Genomic DNA, 6,000 nt, shown 5'->3' on the forward strand with positions numbered 1-6,000 from the left:
CACTCACTGATGTCCAGGTGTATTTAACCCTATGGACTGTAGCTTGCCAGGCTCCTCTGTCCACGGAATTCTCCAGGCAAGAATACTGGACTGGGTTGCCATTCACTTCTCCAGAGCACCTTCCCAGCCCAGGGATTGGACTTGGGTCTCCTAAACAAAATGCTAAAAATTTTCATTGCTGGCTGCATAAAGGGATAGGTTAAAATAAAACTCTTCTTGAAAGAGTTAAACTAACTTTTTTCTTCCCTCCCTCCCTTCCTTTTTTCTTCCTTCCATTGTATTTATCATATGCCTATGTATCAGGTACAGTGAAATGCATCATGCTTGCTACTACAAATGATAATATTAAAATTTTCTTGTTTCCACATGTGCGTGTACATGTGCGCACACACACACACAGTATTTTAAAATCCTGTGTTACTCCATTCTAAATTCTTTTTAATGTAGGTATATGGCAATTACTTGTTTGGGAATATATGTGAAAACCTAAACAGTTTCACTGAGGTCTAAAATGTTTTTGTTTGTTCAGAGACTTTTTCAAGTATAACTGCAATATTCAATGCTTCTAAACATTATGCTGTTTCTTCTTTTCTACTGCATGCTACACAGGACCTATGATATGAATAGAAAAACCAAGGTCACAGATGGAAGTGGTAAAAGGATTCTTGTGCCTATGAATATGATCTCACTGGCAGTCTTAAAATCCTCTTTTCGTAAGCTATCTGAAACTCCAGCCAAACATTAGAGCTAATTATATAGAGAAATGTAATACTGAGTTTATTTTTAAGACAATCAATGCCCTTGAAGCCAAACTTCACACACAGTGAGATTCCAGCATGCCCTGAAGATTTACAGCAACTCTCAGTATGAGGTGAAATTATTTAATGCTCTTGAAAGTTACCAATCAGAATTATGTCAGTATTGTTTGGAGAACTAGAATAAAAAATTTCACAATTTGTATGGAACTACAAAATCCCTCAAATAGCCAAAGCAATCTTGAGAAAGAAGAATGGAACTGGAGGAATCAACCTCCCTGAGTTCAGGATATACTACAAAGGAACAGTCATCAAGACAGTATGGTGCTGGCACAAAGATAGAAACATAGATCAATGGAACAAAATAGAAAGCCCAGAGATAAATCCACACACCTATGGCCACCTTATCTTTGACAAAGGAGGCAAGAATATACAATGGAGAAAAGACAATCTCTTTAACAAGTGGTCCTTGGAAAACTGGTCAACCACTTGTAAAAGAATGAAACTTGAACACTTTCTAACACCATAAACAAAAATAAACTCAAAATGGATTAAAGATCTAAACATAAGACCAGAAACTATAAAACTCCTAGAGGAAAACATAGGCAAAACACTCTCTGATGTAAATCATAGCAGAATCCTCTATGACCCACCTCCCAAGTAATGGAAATAAAAGCAAAAATTTTAAAAATGGGACCCAATTAAGAGCTTTTGCACAATGAAGGAAAGTATAAACAAGGTGAAAAGAAGCCTTCAGAATGGGAGAAAATAAGAGCATATGAAGCAACTGACAAAGAATTAACCTCAAAAATATACAAGCAACTCCTGTGGCTCAATTCCAGAAAAATAGCGACCCAATCAAAAAATGGGCCAAAGAACTAAACAGACATTTCTCCAAAGAAGACATACAGATGGCTAGCAAACACATGAAAAGATGCTCAACATCACTCATTATCAGAGAAATGCAAGTCAAAACCACAATGAGGTATCATCTCACACCAGTCAGAATGGCTCCTATCAAAATGTCTATAAACAATAAATGCTGGAGAGGGTGCAGAGAAAAAGGAACCCTCTTACACTGTTGGTAGGAATGCAAACTAGTACAGCCACTATGGAGAACAGTGTGGAGATTCCTAAAAAAACTGGAAATAGAACTGCCATATGACCTAGCAATCCCACTGCTGGGCATATACACCAAGGAAACCAGAACTGAAAGAGACACGTGTACCCCAATGTTCATCACAGCACTGTTTACATAGCCAGGACATGGAAGCAACCTAGATGTCCATCGGCAGACGAATGGATAAAGTTGTGGTACATATACACAATGGAATATTACTCAGCTATTAAAAAGAATGCATTTGACTCAATTCTAATGAGGTGGATGAAACTGGAGCCTATTATACAGAGCAAAGTAAATCAGAAAGTATTAGTCGCTAAGTCATGTCTGACTCTTTGTGACCCCATGGGCTGTAGCCCACTAGGCTCCTCTATCCATGGGATTTCCCAGGCAAGAATACTGGAGTGGGTTGCCATTTCCTTCTCCAGGGAATCTTCCCAACCCAGGGATCGAACCCGGGTCTCCCACAGTGCAGGCAGCTTCTTTATCGTCTGAGCCACCAGGGAAGAAAAACACTAATATAGTATATTAACACATGTATATGGAATTTAGAAAGATGGTAACGATGACCCTATATGTGAGATATCAAAAGAGACACAGATGTAAAGAACAGAATTTTGGACTCCGTGGGAGAAGGCAAGAGTGGGATGATTTGAGAGAATAGCATTGAAACATGTATATTATTATATGTGAAATAGATCGCCAGTCCAGGTTCAATGCATGAGAAGGATGCTCATGGCTGGTGCACTGGGATGACCCAGAGGGATGGGATGGGGAGGGAGGTGGGAGGGGATTCAGGATGGGGAACACATGTACACCCATAGCTGATTCATGTGAATTTATGGCAAAAACCACCACAACATTGTAATTAGTCTCCAATTAAAATAAATTTTAAAATATATTAAAAAAAAAAGAAAATCTCATCCTATTTTATCTTTGGTTTCCATAATTCACTATTCTATTATTAATTTTTTATTGTTCTCTAAAGGTAAACAGAAGTATACAGTGAAGCAAAGAAATTAAAATTTACAAAAGCCAACTATATTAGAATTCTTACATTACCTCAGATAATTTTTAATAAAAATATTTGAGATAGGCTTTATAACTAATTTCCAGATGATGAAATACACTGATTGAGGTTAAGCACTGGATCTGTATAAAGAGAAAGATGTATTGACATAGTCTTTCATTCATTCAGTTGATCACCTAACAAATATTTATACAGAACATGATAGGAATAAAATAGTTTCAATTTGGAAACTGAAAATCCTATAATGAGATACTGTTTATGAATTATATTCTGCATATTATAATATCTTGAATTTGCATCACCCTGGAGAAGGAAATGGCAACCCACTCCAGTGTTCTTGCCTGGAGAACCCTGGGGACAGAGAAGCCTGGTGGGCTGCCGTCTATGGGGTCGCACAGAGTCGGACATAACTGAAGCAACTTAGCAGCAACAGCAGCAGCAGTGTTCTCAGGGCCATGTTAACCAGATATAGTTGGGACTTTAATTTTCATATATTGTGCTTTCATTGCTGTGATAACTGTGTCTAAATCTTCTTGTTATTTAAAGTGTTAGAGATTTGTTAGAATGTAAAGTTCAAGAAAGAAAAGATTTTCTTATTCATCAATGAAAATCTCATGAATCTAACATACTGCCTTATTAGGTCCTCAATAATGATTTATTTGAATGAATGTATGAGATTACAGAAATATGATATTTTTGTAAGTAAAGTGAGGATATATATTTTTTTCAATTAAATAATTAAATTTACATCTGGTTAAATGTAGAAATCATGGCAGTAATTTTCAGCTTAGAAGTTATATGATAAAACATTGAAATTGTGTACATCATTTTGATTTTGTTCATACATTGTGGAGCATAAATTTGAAATCAAACTTACAAACATTTACATAGCAAAGAAAACCATTAACAAAACGAAAAGATAATTTATAGAATGGGAGATCTTTGCAAATGAAGCAACCAACAAATGTTTAATCTCCAAAATAAACAAAGAGTTCATACAACTCAATAACAATAAAAAACAAACATCTCTATTCAAAAATGGACAGAAAAAGACACGTGTACCCCAATGTTCATCGCAGCACTGTTTATAATAGCCAGGACATGGAAGCAACCTAGATGTCCATCAGCAGATGAATGGATAAGAAAGCTATGGTACATATACACAATGGAGTATTACTCAGCCATTAAAAAGAATACATTTGAATCAGTTCTAATGAGGTGGATGAAACTGGAGCCTATTATACAGGGTGAAGTAAGCCAGAAGGAAAAACACCAATACAGTATACTAACGCATATATATATGGAATTTAGAAAGATGGTAACAATAACCCTGTGTACGAGACAGCAAAAGAGACACTGATGTATAGAACAGTCTTATGGACTCTGTGGGAGAGGGAGAGGGTGGGAAGATTTGGGAGAATGGCATTGAAACATGTAAAATATCATGTATGAAACGAGTTGCCAGTCCAGGTTCGATGCACGATACTGGATGCTTGGGGCTGGTGCACTGGGACGACCCAGAGGGATGGTATGGGGAGGGAGGAGGGAGGAGGGTTCCGGATGGGGAACACATGTATACCTGTGGCGGATTCATTTTGATATTTGGCAAAACTAATACAATTATGTAAAGTTTAAAAATAAAATAAATTTCTTTTAAAAAAAAAGGGCAGAAGACTTAACAGGCATTTCTGCAAAGAAGACATACAGCTGGCCAACAGGCCATAAAAAGATGCTCAACATCTCTGATTATTAGAAAAAACCAAATCAAAGCTACAGTGAGGTATCACCTTACACCAGTCAGAATGATATCATTAAAAAGTTTACAAACCATAAACACTGGAGAGAGTGTGGAAAAAAGGGTACTCTCCTACACTGTTGGTGAGAGTGTAAATTGATATAGCCACAATGGAGAACAGTTTGGAGGTTTCTTCAGAAACTAAAAATAGAGCTACCATATGATCTAACAATCCCACTCCTCCTGGGCATATATCCAGAGAAAGTCATAGTTTAAAAAGTTGCATGTACCCCAATGTTCATTGCATCACTGTTTACAAATAGCCAAGATATGGAAGCAACCTAATGTCCATTGATAGAGGACTAACGATGTGATATAAACACACACACACACACACACACACACACACATACACATATATATACACACATACATACATACACACAATGGAATATTACTCCATTATAAAAACAATGAAACAATGCTATTTGCCACAACATGGATGGATCTGGAGATTAGCATACTAAGTGAAGTAAGTCAGAGAAAGACAAATATATTGCTTATTGTACAATCTTAAAAGGCACAAATGAACTTATTTACAAAACAGAAACTTACAGACTTAGAAAACAAATTTATGGTTACCAAAGGAGAAACGTAACAGGGAGGAATTGGGAGTTTGAGATTGAGTAGTAATATACATACTACTATTTTTAAAATAAATACTCAATAAGGACCTATGGTATAGCACAGGAAATTCTGCTATTATGTAAAAACCTGAATTGAAAAAGAATTTGAAAAAGAACAGATACATTCTTATTCATAACTGAATCACTTGTCTGTATACCTGAAACTAACAACACTTATCATGAATTATCATCTAATATAAAATTAGGATAAAAGCACTTATTATTCATTATTAAAAGAGAAATGAATGTCCAGGGGTGAAAACTATAATGAATTATTGGAAATTAAATGAGGATTAATACCCTGAATAAGGGTATTAGTAAGGGAAGAAGATAATCACAAAGAGAGATCAGTCAAGTCTAGGTCATCTGGACCTTGGCAAGACATGGATAGCAGTTTTCATTTTATTCAGAGAGAATTATGAAAAGTATTTTACATAGGTAGGGCATTTACATCAAAAGATTGGTTGATCTGAAAGAACACTCTGGCTAGTGTTGAGCATTAACAAAAGAAAAATACAGCTTGAGGTAAAGATAACAGTTTGAAGCCTGTTGTGTTATTCAAAGGATACTAAATATTAGTATAGACTGAAGATATGATATCAGCTTTGATTATAGGAGAGGGAGTGAAGACAGACAAGTGCACAGATTTGAAAGACATCTACAATATACAATTT

Source organism: Bubalus bubalis, chromosome 17 (genome assembly GCF_019923935.1).
Source record: "Bubalus bubalis isolate 160015118507 breed Murrah chromosome 17, NDDB_SH_1, whole genome shotgun sequence".
NCBI lineage: Eukaryota > Metazoa > Chordata > Mammalia > Artiodactyla > Bovidae > Bubalus > Bubalus bubalis.